The sequence below is a fragment of the Orycteropus afer genome, unplaced genomic scaffold (genome assembly GCF_000298275.1).
Source record: "Orycteropus afer afer isolate SDZICR_OR568_19922 unplaced genomic scaffold, OryAfe1.0 scaffold00062, whole genome shotgun sequence".
NCBI lineage: Eukaryota > Metazoa > Chordata > Mammalia > Tubulidentata > Orycteropodidae > Orycteropus > Orycteropus afer.
This window is the reverse complement of record NW_006921649.1, coordinates 7013731-7031166: the sequence shown is the minus strand read 5'-3', so window position 1 is coordinate 7031166 and position 17436 is coordinate 7013731. Positions and strand designations below refer to the sequence as shown.

The following is a 17436-nucleotide window of genomic DNA, read 5'->3' as shown; positions in this document are numbered from 1 at the left end:
AACAAACTGGTAAAGTCCAGTCATTGTCATTGCTTCTGGGATCTCATCTAGGGTTTTAAATTCAAACTTTAGCCAGTAACCTCAAAGTGACAGAGAGGGGGAAAAAAAAAAAAAAAAAACAGACATGACGAGGTGGCCCCCTCCCCATAGCCTTACCCCTAATACTTTCTGGAGAAAAATGTGTGACTATCTTTCTCCATTCTGGATTCTCAAATGGGCCTAATTAACAAAACCTGGTTTCTAGGGACAAGAATCTACTGGGAGTCGTCTTGGGGTCATCCAAACTAAAGTTGGATTGTGTAAGAAAACATTTTGATAGTCCTCACAAAAGCTGCACTTTGATTTGAGTAGCCCCTGATTTGAGGAAACACCTGGAGGAGGACAATAAAGCATAGTAGAACTTATGACAAGAGACTCATGGTTCAGTCCCGACTCTACCACTGATTAGTTGGGTGACCTTGGGGAAGTTCCTTTAGCTCTCCAAGCCTCAGTTTTCTCATTTTTAAAATGAAGGGTTTGGTTGCTACATCTTGGAGGTGATGTCCCCTTGCCAAGTTCTATAATTGTTTTGTTCTAAAAATAATTCAGGTGGTACAGTTCTATCCAGGAAATGATAAGAGAGTAGGATTTGTTGAGCATCCCCCTAAAAATAAAAAATTACATAGTCACGGGCTACTTATCTCTGACTTCCAGGGGAATGAATGAATGTCAAACAAATGCATGAATTACAGTGTCCCTTTGTATGTGAAGAAAAAATGAGGGAAGGAAGGCCCTCCTTCCATCTTCCTTTTCACCAGGTCCCGCAGGCAGTAGCATCTCCATATTATTGAGAGGAAGGTGATTCCAAGAGGAATCACGGGAAATAAGAGGGGATGCTGATGCTGCAAGCTGCTTGAAATCTGATGAAAGCCAAGAATTCCTGGTACAGAAAAGGCGGGACCCACAACCAGGGAGGTCAGGTTGTCATTCCTAAGATGGATGGTCTCTCCTCACCCAAACTCTGACCTGGGAACTGGCAACAAATGCATGTCTGCTAGGGAGAGGATGCCAGCCCAAATTTAGTAACTGAGGACTTCTCTTATCAGGAGGCTGGGGCTGAGAAGGGGAGACATGATTTTCCCTGCCTGGAAAAAGCCTTTGTAGAAAGGGCTGCTAGGAGCATATCACCTTTTTAGTCCCTTGCAAGAGAGAATGAGAATGTTGAGAAAATTCCTTGGGAAGGGACAGGGAAATTGAAGTCAACAGCTGCCACAAAATAACTGCAGCGTCTGGACAGCCGCATGTTAGCTCTCTGTCCTGGGAGTGGTGTGGTCTCACCTCAGCCAATAAACCAGTCTGGGGTAGAAGAGGGAGCTATCCAGTCAGACACACCTGGGTGTGGAATCCTCCAGGCCATGGAATTTGGAGCTAACTACTTTACCTTTCTGAGTCTCTGTTTCACAAAGTTTAAGGAGAGTTGACTCATGTGTTACAGAGGAAGTGCTCTCTAAGTGTTGTCCTTTCTGCTTCCCTAACTTTTCCTGGATGGTGCAAATGGTTTGCACTCAACAACTCACCAGAAGGTTGGTGGTTTAAACCTACCCAGCAGTGCCACAGAAGAAAGGCCTGGCAATCAACTTTCATAAAGATCACAGCCAAGAGAAGCGCACTTCTCTCTAACAAACGGGGTTACTGTGAGTCAGAATCTACTTGACAGCAATGGGTTTGGGTGTTTTGTGGTGTTTTGGGCTGGAACTTCTCCCCACCATGCCCTTATTCCCCTCAACCCCTTTCTCTGGGACAAAATTGGACAATTCCTCTTCTCTCAGATTTTTGCTCTTAAAAAATATATTGGTACCCAGATATACCAGATCTCTAAAACTTGAAGGTTAAGAACCTTATGGGGGGGGGGGGGGATGTTGTCATTCTTTGTCATTGAAAAGAACTCTCAAGATCTGATTAGTTTATCTTCTCAATTCCAAATAAAGCCAAATCAATAGCTTTGTTTAAAAAATACACCCATTTAGCTTCACACGGCTAACTACTTAAAATTAATCATAATCAGTTCTTCCATGGATTTTTAATTTCCAGCAGAGGCACACGGCTTTGGCACCATCAATCTTCATGGTGAACCATTCTGAAATGGTCTGGAGATGACATCTCCATTTAAAGAACCTCCCTTCCCCACCCCCAGACCTTCCAGAACTCATCCACACATTGACACTTGATAACACTTTTCTGTAATCTCAATTTAGGCACCATAAAGAATCTTGACAATGAAATAATAAATAGGAACCATGTGAGGACATCTTATACTAACTTAATACATTCATCAGAGAGAAAGAAGGGCAGGGAGTTTAAACCATCCTATTTCCAGAAAGGTAGTTCTTAAATAGCTAAAGCTTAACAATCTGCAGATTAAGACAGAAGAGTGTAGATTCTTTGTATTTTTTTTTCTCTCTGATATTAAACAACATGAAGTAGAAAACAAGGATTTTAGGAAACTCATTATCTCATGGAACATATTCTTAAAATTAAGTTTGTGGGCCTTAAATACTACTGGAAATACCTCACATGGAATAAACCAGTTATTCCATCCTTCCTATAGATAGATAAGGAGTTCTGGTGGTGTGGTGCCTAAGGCATTTCACTCCTAACCAGAAGGTTGTCAGCTCAAACCCACCAGCTACTCTGCAGAAGGAAGATGGGGCAATCTACTTCCACAAAGCTTTACAGCCTTGAAAACCCAGTGTGGGTTGCTGTGAGTCAGAATTGACTCGATGGCAGTGGGTTTTTGGTTTTTATAGATGCATATGCTGTAGAACTTCTTTCCACCAAGGCTGAGGTTGCTTTTACCAGTTACATTGAAGGTGATCTTAGAAGGTGAGTCTGGAGTGAACCACTGGCTTTAAGGAGAAAGGAAGTGGTACAAGGTTTAAAGCACTGTGAAATCTGCCCATCTCAACCACTTTAGACTCATGTCCAGGGTGGGTGTATGTACTACACAGAGTATGGTAGACAAAGGAAGAGAGCCACCACCCTACCTTCTCAGGTAGCTAAAGAAAGAAATAAGAATAAACACATACAATGAATGAAACTTCTCAAGGTTTCCCCTCACCCTGTTGGTCACTGTTGAGCTGATTCCAACTCATGGGGACCCTGTGTGTACAGAGTAGAATTGGTCCATAGAATTTTCAAGGCCATGTTCTTTCAGAAGCAGGTCATCAGGTCTTTCTTCCAAGGGGCCTCTGGATGGGTTTGAACTGCCAACTATTTGGTTAGTAGTCAAGAGCCTAATGATTTGTGCCATCCAGGGAGCTGCTCCACTCTACTACAAGGCAGGAATTATAATGATAATAGCTGGCATTCCTTGTGCAGTCACTCTGTGGTGGTGGTATTAGTTGCTGTAGAGTTAGCTCAGATTCATGATGATCTTGCATATAACAGAATACAATCTTGCCTTATCTTGTGCCATCCTCATGATCATTAGTAAGTCTGAGTCCATTGTTGCAGCTATTGTTACTCTGTACCCAAGACTAAGCCCTATGCTTTTATGCACTTTCTGCATCCTCACAACTATTTGCTGAACCGTTACTATGATCACCCTCATTCTACAGAGGCACATACCATCTCAGAGAAACCTAGTAACTGCTTAACTCATAAGCAGCAGAGCCAGGATTCTGAAAGCCAGGCAGAACCTGCATGATTAACCATTCTACCAAGCTGGCTTTTTTTTTTTTTTTTTAAATCTTTGATGCCAGGGCTCTCTTGCTGCTTGGCTCCCCTGAAGCACGACCAAGACTGAGTTAGGCCAGTTATCAGTGACTATAGTCCTGCCAGGGAGAATGCCTGGGCTTCCCACAAGCTAATGAAATTGACCTTGTCATTTCCTTAACCAAATCAATCGGTCCCCATACTAAAAACTCAAAACTCACTGCCATCGAGTTGGATCTGACTCATAGTGACCCCCCCCCTTGGGGTTCTGAGGTTGTATCACTACAGAAGTAAATTGCCCAATCTTCCTTCCGAGAAGTGGCTGGTGGGTTTGAACCACCAGCCTTCTGGTTAGCAGTCAAATGCCTTAGGCACTATGCCACCAGAGCTCCTATACAGTTGATGACAATTAAATGCATAGGAAAAAGAAAATGTAGTCCTTATATATGTAGTCCTTGTTGTTGTTGTTGTTGTTATTTGCCATCAAGTCGGCCCCGACTCCTAGCAACCCCTCCTTGGGTTTCCGAGGCAGTTATCACTACGGAAGTAGGATTGCCCAACCTTCCTTCTGAGGAGTGGCTGGTGGGTTTGAACCGCCAGCCTCCTGGTTAGCAGTCAAGTGCCTTAGGCACTAGCAGGGTAAAAGTTGCCATCAAGTCTGTTCCAACTCACAGTGGCCCCATGTGTACGGAATAGAACTGCTTCACGGAGTTTTCAAGTCTGTGACCTCCCTTCAGAAGGAGATCACCAGGCCTTCCTTCAGAGGCACCTCTGAGTGGGTTCTAACCTGCAATCTTTGGTTAGCAGTCGAGCACATAACCATTTTCTCCACCCGGGGACTTCATAGTCCCAGTGATGTTTTATTCACTCTGGCTATTGCCAGTTGACATTGGCACTCAATAGTTTAGGGGCTCTGTTCTCCATAACTCCCCCCAAAAATATCACAGTTTTCTGTATGTCATGTAAAGTACTTAATTAAGGGACCTCTCATTCTATGAGTAAGGTTCTCTTCTGTTACCCAAATCATTGGCCCTTAATTTCTACCTGTTCTAAACATTTGATGAATCATATACTAGGTTTTCACTAAATAAAACCAGTATCAATGAAGTCAGCTCTGATTCATGGTGAACCCCATGTGTATCAAAATAGAACTGTACTCCATAGGGTTTCCAAGGCAGTATCACTACAAAAGCAGATTGCCCAACCTTCCTTCTGAGGAATGGCTGGTGGGTTTGAACTGCCAGCTTTCTGGTTAGCAGTCAAATGCCTTAGGCACTACGCCACCACAGCTCCTTTTCAATAGCTAATTTTTTGGAAGTAGATCACTAGGCCTTTCTTCCAAGGCATCTATGGGTAGCTTCGAACCTCTCATCTTTTGGTTAGCAGCTACGTGTGTTAACTGTTTACCCAACCCAGTGACCTTTCTCGAAGTCAGTCATACTTATACTGCAGCCAGATGTGCCTAGACTGCATTCCTGCCTCTGTGTGTGCAGTCAGGAATCATTGGTGGGGGACCTCTGAACCAAAGGTTTCTAGCCCCTGCCAGCAAGGCCAAGGGTAGCCAGTCTTTCCGTTGACTATACCTCCCAGGCACCTCTCTGTTCAAGCATGCCATACTGGGTCAGAAAAGAGTTAAATAATGCGGGGAAAAAATTAAGAATATAAAATAATGAAACAAAAATGAGAAATCCTAGTTAATAAAATATTTAATATTTTTTCAATGATAGAAAGAAGAAGAAGAAAAAAAAAGACTTTAAGATATTGTCTCCTGACTATAAGTAACAAGTACGAAGTTCAATTGATAAGTTGTCGAAAATGCCAGACCAAGGATGTCAGGAACACTTCCGGAAAATGCTCTCATTTCCCAGTGAGTGGCTTGCCCTTGATAAATCACTTGTCCCAGCTAAATTGCATGTAGATCCAACAGGTCTGCAGATAACCAGTGTCTGCTGTCTTGAAGGTCTTTCTCCTCTTTTATGTCACTTTTCAATTCTGGATATTCAGTGGCATTATCCCAGACTGGCCCTGGAGGGACCTTAGCTATCTCCAAGACTACCCTTCTATTGTTCAGATAAGGCACAGAGACATTGAGAGCAGGGCTGGAATGAGAATGAAACATGTGTCTCCTTTATTTCATGCCCTGGACACCTCATTTGCCTCACCCTACGCCCAGCCCTGGCTAGAAGACTTGCCTAAGGTCACACCACACATTAGGAATAGAACCTGGGACTCCACATTCCTAGTCCCTTGCTATTTGCCACATTGGACACCTCCATGCAACTGGGCTATTCAGAAGGAACCTCCTCAAAAAATTGGTGATGCCTAAGCACCATTTAGGAGCCCTGGTGGCACAGTGGTTAAGCACTCAGCTGCTAAGTAAAAGGTTAGCAGCTCAAACCCACTAACCACTCCATGAGAGAAAGATGTGTCAGTCTGCTCCCATAAAGATTTAGCACCTTGGAAACCCTATGGGCCAATTCTACTCCATCCTATAGGGTCGCTAGGAGTGGAATTGACTCAACGGCAGTGGGAATGGGTAAGCACAGTCTGTCTCCTTAAAACTCATCATTAAGTTTTTTATATTGTTTTGGAGGTTGAGGGAAGACAAACTTTTGTCCCTGGCAGAACCAAGGGATGATCTTGTTTTTGACTCTTTAAACCAGATGAAGCAAACTAGAGGGCACAGACTGTATATGAGATTTTTTTTTTTTGTCCTGTAAATCAGTTTTTTTCAAAGTTGAAATTAGCATCTCACACTTAAAAGTTGTGATACATCACATAAAAAATGCAGCTTTCCAGCTTCTCTTGACAAACCAGAAGTACTAGCAACCCTGGTCCCACATTTCCTCATTGTGACAGTGCCTTAGGAACACCTCCCCTTTTTTGGGACGGGGCATGTCACAAACTCCCACTCATTTATTTTAACTGCCACCCCAAACAATTCCTGCTTTAATCCTACCAAGAAGCAAGGACACGTGGACACGCCATGTACCTAGTGCAGTGCCTGATGCTATGTGCAATAGCTCTAAGTAAGCAGTGTGCTTGGACAAAGCGAACTCTGGACCAGAGCATACCATAACTGTTGGCTAACCAAAACCAAACTCACTGCCATCGAGTCAGTTCTGACTTATAGCAACCCCTATTGAGTTGCCAAGGGTGTAAATCTTTACAGAAACAGAATTTCTTCTGTGGAGCAGCTGGTGGGTTTGAACTGCCAAACTTTTGGTTAGCACCCTAGCACTTTTAATCACTGTGCCATCAGGGCTCCTTGATAATTGTTGACTAGACATGCACAAACAGAGAGCAAAGCAACTTGGAGCCCACAACTCCCCGAACTGAACAAGGACAGACACCTTAGAAGCATTCGTGAAGATCTCATGCCTTATCTTCTTGAAAGCTCTTTTCTTAAGAGTTGAGCTCACCTCATATTCCTTTTCATTTTAAAGCAGTTCTGAATTGGGTCGATGTATAAGATGATGGAAAACAAGATAGGAACCCAGTTCTAGATCTTTATTGCAAGGGCCCTCCCCACTGCCATGTTTCTTGTTCCTCAGATTGCTTGGAAAACTCCTGTACTGAGCACCCTATCAGCCCACATTTAGAGAAGAGAGATTCAAGAGTTAAAGCGGTAGTGGGACTTATCCAGACTTATAGGATATTTCTAATTCAACCACTTCCAGGCAGGTAGAAAGTGGTCTGATACTTAGCCCTACATGTAGACTCAGAAGAGTGAGTGGAGAAATAAGGTCTCTGGTATGAAAAGAAGGCATGAAAATAAATCAACAATGGTCTTGATATTCATATCAGGGTTTGTTTATTCTCCTAGCATGGGGTTTTTGTCCTGGCTGAGGTGTGCCAGGCACTGGGTGTTGGGACATTCAAGGACATGATCAGTTCAGTTCAGAAAACCCAGAGCCTCATGCTAGTGGTGATCATCTCCCAATTCAACTGAGCTTCCTCTGCATGGAGAACTAGCTGCTCTGTTTGACAACAACAACAACTACTACTATTAGCAATAATAATGTGATGATAATAAATCTACTGAATAATACAATGATATTATAATAATCAATAGGATAAACCTACTCCCATCAAGTCGATTCTGACTTATAGTGACCTCGTAGGGTAGAGTAGAACTGTCCCAGAGATTTCTCCAAGACTAAAAATCTTTACGGAAGCAGATTGCCTCATTTTTCTCAGAGCGACTGGTGGGTTCAAACCACTGCTCTTTTGACTAGCAGCTGAATGCCTTAACCACTACCACCAGAGCTCCATTAGTAGTATAAACCAAACCAAACCCACTGCCATGGAGTTGATTCCGACTCATGGAGACCCTAACTGGGTTTCTGAGGCACTAAATCTTGACAGAAATAGATTGCCCAGTCTTGCTTCCACAGAGTGGCTGGTGGATTTGAACTACCAACCTTCTGGTTAGCAGTCAGATCCCTGAGGCACTGTGCTACCAGGGCTCCATTAGTTATTATTATTAATAATAGTGCCATTGTTATAGCCCCCATTATTTTTAAGCATCTACTAGCTCTAGTGGCATAATCCCTAAGGCATTTGACTACTAATCAAAAGGCTGGCGGTTCAAACCCACCAGCCACTCCTCGGAAGGAAGACTGGGCAATCTACTTCCATAGAGATACTGCCTCAGAAACCCAAGGAGGGGTCCCTATGAGTCAGATCCAGCTCCACCACAGTGAGTTTGGTTTGAATTTAGTTGCTATATTCCAGGTGCTGATAAGATCTTAGAATGCAGCACCTCCTCACTATAACCTTACAAAGTGGGTCCTACTAATCTCCTCATTTTACCAGTGAGGAGACTGAAGCTTAAAGAAGGTAAATAACTCACCCTGAGTACCACTGGCAAGTACAAGAGTACTATTCTTCCAACACTTCAATCCAGTTCTGCCTGACAGCTGAGCTCCTGCACTTCACTGCTCTGCTACAAAATAAATAAATAAATAAAAATTTAAAAATATATATCAGAGTACTCATATAGAAACAATGATGTGCATTAGTGAGATTACTGCCCAGAATAATTCAGAAACCATAGTTTTTCTTTGTGTAAAGTTGATCCATAAACCACAAGCCAAAATTGTTGTCGATTCCAACTCATAGTGACCCTATAGGACAGAGCAGAACTGCCCCATAGGGTTTCCAAGGCTTTACAGAAAATTTCCAAATCTTTACAGAAACAGACTGCCACATCTTTCTCCCCTGCAGCCACTGATGGGTTCAAACCACCAACCTTTTGGTTAACAGATGAGCACTTAACCACTTTACCACCAGGGCTTCTAAGTTGACCCATAAGATGCTCAGGTCTAAACCTGTGACATCAGCCTAATTGACCTCACATCCCGATCCACAAAACTTCATGAGACAGGGAGATTAGAGCCAAGCTTGAGGTATGAGATAGAAGGTGTCAGAGTCTTCCCACAGGAGTAGCTGCCAGGCCAGCTTATCATGCCAGGTGGCCCTGGGTTCATTTCCTTGTTTTAAAAGAGAACCAGTAATACCAACCAATCAGTGATGTGGATTAAAGAAAATATCACAGGCGTGTTTCTGGCACTTAGCAGACAGAACACTCATGAAAATTAAAGTTGGTAAATACTCCCATAAATAGAGCCTTATTATCTCCAGCACCTTGCACAAGCCTTCCTGACACCTTGCACAAGCCTTCCTGGCCAGTTAACACATAGTGAACCAAATGGAGTTGAAGTTAATTGACTGAACTGAAGCCCACCTCAGCCAATTTCTAGATTTTCTGTTATGTCTTAACACTAAATAGAACTAACTTGTGGTTGTCCCACAGTTATCTTAAACATTGACCAAGATAGCATTTTACTGAAATAGTCCATTTCTCACATTACCTTTGGTTTTGTATTCCTCCAACTAAGTGATTTTTTTTTTCTTTTTAATAATGAACAAAATTAGAATCGCAGTGAAAATCTGTGTTCTACCAGATGCAGTTTCATTTATTTACAAAATGTTTCACCTGGGTTTCTCTGAGAGATGCAAACATTTTATTTGTTTCAATAGTCTTTGGAATCAGAGTGTTTAGTCATGACATAGCTTTGAATATAGAACTGTCATTGCTTAATGAAAGTCTTAAAATATCTCCAGAATATGATTTTTTTTTCCAGTACTGCCCTGCAAATTGTGATTTGTTCAGGCGATCAGGATTAAAATTGCACTTTGCAGAAAGCACCAGTAACTTCCATTCAACCCCCAGAATACTAGGAAAGGGACCAGGTTTTCTATAAATGTCCTCTTGTGCTACACAACACACCCCTCCTTCACATTCACCCCAAACCAGAATTTGATGATAGTAAAACTCTAAAAATAACTAGCTTGGTTTTGAGAAATACCAGCTTAAGGAAAAAGTGAAAATTATATTGAAACATAATTTTTCCCCATTTAAATAAGCAGCACTTTAACCTTTCAGGTAACTAGAATTTTAGGGGTTCTAGTGGTTTCCAGAAAGATGTTCTGTATCTGATTTCCATGTCTCTGGACGTAAAAGTGAATCATGTCTATTAGTTGTGGATTCACCCCTCACTGATTTCTATGGGTGGAGACTACAGCCACTCCAGTGTTTGCCTCATTGCTGAGGTTACTGCCACTGCAGTTTGGGAGCGCTGGTAGCATAGTGCCTAAGGCACTTGACTGCTAACCAGAAGGCTGGTGGTTCAAACCCACCAGCCACTCCTCCGAAGGAAGATGGCGCAATCTACTTCCGTAGTGATACTGCCTCGGAAACCCAAGGAGGGGTCGCTATGAGTCGGGGCTGACTCAACGGCACATAACAACAACAGTGGTTTCCAGAAAGGAACTCTGGTAGCATAGTGCCTAAGGCATTTGACTGCTAACTAGAAGGCTGGTGATTCAAACGCACCAGCTGCTCTGTGGAGGTAAGATGGGGCAATCTACTTGCATAAAGATTTACAGCCTCGGAAACCCAATGGGGGTCGCTATGGCGATTCAGTAGCAGTGGGTTTGAGTTTGGTTTTAGTGGTTTCTAAAAGGAGCGCTGGCAGTACAGTGATTAAAGAATTCAGCTGCTAACCAAAAGGTCAAACCCACCAGCTGCTCCATGAGAGAAGATGAGGCACACTGCTTCTGTAAAAATTTACAGCCTTAAAACCCCTATGGTGCAGTTCTACTCTGCCCTATAAGGTTGCTATGAGTCAGAATCCACTCAATGACAGGGGGTTTGGTTCGGTTTTAGTGAGTGGTTTCCAGAGGGGTCTTTGAGCTACTTACTAATGAAAGGCTGATGGTTTGAACCTTGAGGCACCTCAGAAGAAAGGACTGCCAATCTACTTCCAAAGGTCACTGCCTTGAAAACTCTGTGGCCATAGTTCTACTCTGATACAAGGTTTCTGTAGTGTTTAAAAACAATTAGAATTAGTTGCCAACATTTAAAACTTAGGTAATTTTATTGGAAAGTATATGTTGCCATTTCTCTTGAGTATATGGAAGCTGTGGCAACCTAGTCCTGCATGTGGCAATGATCATCTAGAGTCACACTGTCCAATAAAGCGTTCTGTGATGAAGGAAATGTTTCAAATCAATGCTGTTCAATATGGTAGCTAGTCAGGGGCAGATTACCCAATAACCTAACAAGTAAGCATAGGCTTACTTGTACCTCCTTACTAAGCTGCAGTGAATAATTTTTCATGGATTTGTGGTGAAAAACAGGTGAAACTTACTTACTGGGTACTCTGTCCCTGTCAGGGACAGTAAATTTGAAAAGAGGCTTTGTTTCTATAGGAAAGTCTTGTGGAGTTGAGAGACAGATGCCAGCCATCTTTGATGTGGTGGAAAAAGTGTAAAATTGTTCACTACAGATTAGTAAGTAAGCACAAGTGAGCCTATGCTTACCTTGCTTATTGGGTAATCTGACTCTGTAGCTATTAGCCACCTGTGGCTTTTGAGCACTTGAAATGTGGCTAATACACCTGAGGAACTGAATTTTAATTTTATTTAATTGTAATCAATTGTAATGTAAATTGCCACATGAAGCTATCATTGAGCAGTGCACATTTAGTTGATATGGCAATTGTCTGCTACCCAGAAGGCCAGCAGTTCAAACCCACCAGCTGCTCCGGGGATGGAAGATGGGGTGATCTACTTCCATAAAGATTTACAGCCTCGGAAACCCAACGGGGGTTGCTATGAGTCAGATTTGACTCGATGGCAATGAGTGAGTTTGAGTGTTCATCCTGTTTAGAAAGGGTGTGTCCACTCCAGATCTCTATAGCTCCCGCCAGATCTGCTTCCTTACCCATGCACTCCCAATGTCTCGAGCCATTTTTCATCCATTAAGAAGCAGAACAATTAAACAGTGTATTTTCTAAATGTAAATACTTGGAAATATTTGCCCACTCCCCTCACCCTCCCTTCTGCCCTTTCTCTATTTTAATTTAAGCATCTGGATCTTATACCTGCAAAAGATCCATTTTCATTGAAACCAAGGAGTATGATTATTAAAACCATCTCCTACCAATGCAAAATCCTCTCTGCGTGAATTAGTTTCCTGATCCCAATTATTCTCTCAGCCTTTACAAATGATTTCCACAAAGTCAGCTGGGTGGAAAAATTGCCCCCATGTCTGGGCCCCATCCCATCGGCAGCAGTCGATTAGGGAAGCAAGCTCATTAGCCCTGTGGAAGCTGAGCCAGGTATCTGCATAAAGAGAGAAAGAAAAAGAGCCGATTCTCATGTAACGATTTTCAAACACCACACAATGAGGCTGGTTGGAACTTTCAGATTTGGCCAGAAGACCTGCTTTTGTATAGACCTGGGCACCCATGACCACTTCCACAGCCATATGGAAAACTATTCCCATTCCAGAAATGTCATTTTAGAGCCAGAACCAGCCCAGTTGGAATGGTAGACTGGAATCATAGGCTAGAAGGATCTATCTTGGAGGTCAACTGATCCCACCACTTCATTTGAAGAGAAAGAAACACCCCCAGAAAGATCAAGTGATTTGCCCGCTACATAGAAAAAAAAAAAAAAAATCATGGAAGAACTAGGCTAAAAAAAGGTTTATTGGCTCTTTAGCCAATATTTTTATTGCCGTCTGCCTTTCCCTTATATTTGCAGACTGGAAACAAAAATTAATGAAGCCAGCTTTTATATCCTTAGTCAGGAGCGCTGGTGGCACTGTGGTTAAAGCATTGGATTGCTAACGAAGAGGTCAGAAGTTTGAACCCACCAGCCATTCCATGGGAGAAAGATGAGTCAGTTTGCTCTGCTTCCTAAGATTTACAGCCTTGGAAACTCTATGGAGCAGTTCTACTCTGCCCTAAAGGGTCACTATGAGTCAGAATCAACTCAATGGCATTGGGTTTTATCCCTTAGTCCTGAGCATTTTGCCAAAGGAGAAATGTTACATTTACCATGGAGACTAACACCCTCCCTTCCCTGGTCCTCTCTGATCTGCAGCACTGCTTGGGGAATGACCACCTAGGGCCCCAGCAGATTCCTGTATAATCAAAGACAGTTGGGGAAGAGAGTGAATTCCACATTATTGATTCCATTGCCAGCAGTGGCACTGGAGACCCCTGCCCATTTTTGAGCCCAAGGTGTCAACTTGGACCCAGCTTCCTAAGAGAGTCCCTCCCTTGCAGATATTACAGAGTCGAAGCAGGACTCCTGCATCACAGTGTAGGAACAGTGCCTCGTGTACCCTGTGCAGTTTTCTTTCCTGCTAACAGCTTCAAGTAGCTCCGTTCTGAACTGTGCAACTGAGAAATGACTTACGTGTTTCAACACAGAACTGGCGAGTCACATGTGGAACCCAGACAAAAACACACCTACCAGGCTGAATACAGTCTTAGCCTTAGAAGCTTCTTTGGCCTCTTTGTCCCTGAACAACGATTATGTATATGTGGGGGTGGGGGGCGCTGAATGATTTTTAATGGCTTAAAAAGTTGATTTGAATAGTAGGTTCCTAGAGCAGATCACAGGAGCTCTGGTAGCGTAGTGCCTAAGGCACTTGACTGCTAACCAGAAGGCTGGCAGTTCAAACCCACCAGCCACTCCTCGGAAGGAAGGTTGGGCAATCCTACTTCGGTAGTGATACTGCCTCAGAAACCCAAGGAGGGGTCGCTATGAGTTGGGGCCGACTCAATGGCAAATAACAACAACAACAACAGAGCAGTTCACAGCTAATGGGCACCCTTCAGGGGATTGGGTACGGAAGGAAGGTTTTAACCACATTTCAGGCACAATGCCATTAAAATACTTGATTTTCTGAATATACTTTTTCTGATTCATATGTCAAATTAATCTTTTTGGTTCAGAACCCAAAAACTGGCACCTGCAAGCCAAATCCAGCCCTCAGGTGTGTCTTGTTTGGTTCATAAAATGTTTTGTGAGTTGGGTTTCTTAAGGTGATTTTCAGTTTTGAAAAACCAGGAGGGTTTATATAAAAATTCTAGATGTCTGCCTTTATCTTAAAAAGAAAGGCATAAGGGTGAAGGGAGAATTTAGAAGTGAATAGTGGTGATGGTTGCACAATGTGATAAACCCTAATTAATGTTGCCAGATTGTATATGTAAATGAAACATATCTGTATGTATAAGTAAAATGTTGAAATGTCAAATGTTTTATATATACATACACATATATAAATAGTGTTACATATATAACTATATAACAAATGTTTTATATATGTATAAACATTAACCATGAGAAAAGAATATATAGATTTATATAAATGGCAGAACTCGTGACCCTGCACCTTCATTCCAGCATAGCCACAATCCTTTGAAACAAGACGTGACAATCCAACTGAGTAAGGTCATGTTTGCCACTGTCCCCCAAGCAGCCCACTTATTTATATGACAATCCTTACCCTCATAGGCAATTGCGGTTACACTTTTGGATTAGTCCAGAAGACTGTTCAGAGTGGACATTTATTTTTGTCAAAAGATGCCAAAAACCTCACCCTTAGCATTTTGAAACTCTCCCATCCATTCAATAAATATTTATTGAGTGTATCCTATATGCCAAGCACTGGGCTAGGCCCTGGCTATGCAACAGGACACAAAGCAGACTTGCCTCAGAATACAAATGAGTGGATATTTAAAAGCCTTCTTACTGAGTTAGGCACCAAAAGCAGTTAAGTTGGAAATTGCCAGTTTTTCCTCCTCTCCACTACAAACTCACCTATGCAGGTATATAAGTCAGAGGTCACTCTTTCATCCTCAGCCCATTACATGTGTGCTAGATATGTTTGCACACTGGCATCTGCCTGATTTCTCGCTAATGTAGCGGACAAGATTGATGGGTCAGGCTCCCAGTTTACAAATGATGAAATAGAGTTGGAAGGCAGAATAGTTCATTGATGCTTTCATTTACGGTACGTTTTACAATTAAATTGGTCATTGGGAGGCAGTTGAGCCACTCTGAATCAGGCAATATCTATGATCATTTCAATGAATGAGTGAGGAGTTCTTCAGGGTCTGGGTACCAAAAAAGCACTGGGCCACTGTGAATACTTATGTCACCAAGCATCTGATCATTTGATTGAGTAATACCAAGATTTGAGGATTCATCTTTCTTTTTGATCTTTCACTTTTTCTTATTTTGGGGGGTGGGGGGAGGTATCTTTTATTCCCCCTCCTTTTAACACCAAGAATCGGCTGGGTAGGAGAGATGATTTTTTGCCTGTCGCAATATGAATATATAATGAAGGAAGAACCAAAGGTGAGCCCTTTTGTTAAGGGCTCCGTATCATCAAAGGCCCAAATTGGCATCTGATTGTTTTTATTTATTTCTGTAGGTTTTACATGACACCTGGAGACCATTTAAAATGTTACTTGGCGGTGAGAGCTCTGTGTTTAAAAATAACGCTCACCCGGTGCCAAATCACTTTAGAGTCGGGTACAAATATTGAGACAAAAACCCCAGCTGTTATTGCTTTGGCTGCTAATTTGAGGTGTCAAATGAGAGCTCAACTGCTATACGTCAGTGAATAAGGCCCCTTGTGAGATCATTATGTTTTCTAACAGTTGAGAGTAATGGACTAATCAGTGCAGCATCAGTTGTTTTCATTATATGCCCACACAATGGTTATGAGCTTTAATTTAAACGGTCCACGGGGAGAGCAAGGAGTCAGTAATACACAGCACCCAGGGTTGTCCAGGAGAGCAGGTAATGTAGAGAAGTGCCTTCCCACCCTCCTTCCTTCTCTCTCCCTCCATCTTCCTCTCGATCCTCCGGCCCCATCTGCTCACAGAGACTCGTTGCCTGCTCCTACCAGGCAAAAGATGAGCATGAGCTTTGTTTAAGGAGCAGAACTGTACTCTTGGGTCTTTGGAGAAGTCTCACAAATTCCACTCAGCCAATCCAACAGTAAAGCATGAGTAGGGCATTTGGCAACACTTTAGTTGTGTTGCCTAGAAGGCTTGGGAGATTTAGTTGCCCTTCTGGGCACCTTTCCTCATATGTGCTGGCCCTCCATGCTGAGCCCTCTTTGCTCCTTGGACAGGAGGAGGGCTGGGTAATGCTTTTGCCTTTGAGTAACGTAAGCAGTGAGGCAAACACTGGAGTGGCTGTAGTCTCTACCCATTGAAATCAGTGAGGGGTGAATCCACCACTAATAGACATGATTCACTTTTATGTCCAGAGACATGGAAATCAGACACTGAACATCTTTCTGAATATAGTCCTGTAAAGCACAGTTTTGTGTAATGGTATAATTTGTATATTATGAAAATATAGTTCCTGCTAACACACCTCCTGGATTTGAACTTTGGTTCTGCAACTCAGTAGCTATGGAATGAATCGAGGCATAGTTAACTGATCTTTCTAGGCTTCAACTTAACCCCAAAAAAACCAAACCCACTGTTGTCGAGTCAATTCTGACTCCTGGTGACCCCATGCATTACAGAGTAGAACTGCTCCACAGGGTTTTCTTGGCTGTAATCTTTACCAAAGCAGACCACCAGACCTTTCTTTCATGATGCTGCTGAGTGGTTCAAACCACCAACCTTTAGGTTGGGAGTCAAGTCCAAACCATTTGTGCCACCCAGGGTCCACAACTTACTAGCCCTAAAATGGAATTAATAGTAGTAACTTAAGAATATCAGGAGAATGAAATGACATAATGTAAGAGAAGTACTCAGCCCAGTGCTGGCACATAGTAAGCAACTAATAAATAGTACCAGTATTATTGTTATTATCATGGATATCTTTGTTGAAAGAACTTGGCAAGCTTACCTCAAAGTAATTCCATTTATTAGTCTTGCTCATTAGGAAAGTAGAACATTCATGGGAGAACCTATAACATTCAATTTAGCCTTTCCCAAAGGGTACACTATTGTACATTATTCTCCCTGATTCCTGAAGTTGCCTAGAGCCCCAGCCAAACCAGAGCAGTGCACAGCTGAGTGAGAAAGGCAAGTTCAAACTTGAAAGCAGAGAAACAGTGAGTGGAGCATCATCTAAAAATGATTGAGTTGGAGAGGAGGTACCAAGGATGACCTGAGACCTCAGACTGGAGGAGAAGCTTGGGGATGCCTCTCTCTACTTCAGCAGGTCCAGCGGGGCCATTCAGTGGGTGTTCTCCTGGGGCCAACTCCATAAAGAGAAACTATCCACATATATTATGATAGAGCCAAGTCAGCCACCCACATTCACATTCCTAGGCTCCAGGAGAGTGCTGCAGAGCCTGGTCATTATCAGTAGTCCTAGTGCCATGATGGCTGTCAATCAGCAGCC

At 42.7% G+C, this 17436-nt stretch overlaps 1 protein-coding gene across 1 annotated transcript in view; it reads left to right on the top strand.

Moving 5' to 3' along the window:
• SLIT3 (slit guidance ligand 3) overlaps window positions 1-17436 on the top strand; it is a 953284-nt gene that overhangs the window by 730449 nt on the left and 205399 nt on the right. The gene's annotated exons all lie outside the window — the stretch shown is intronic.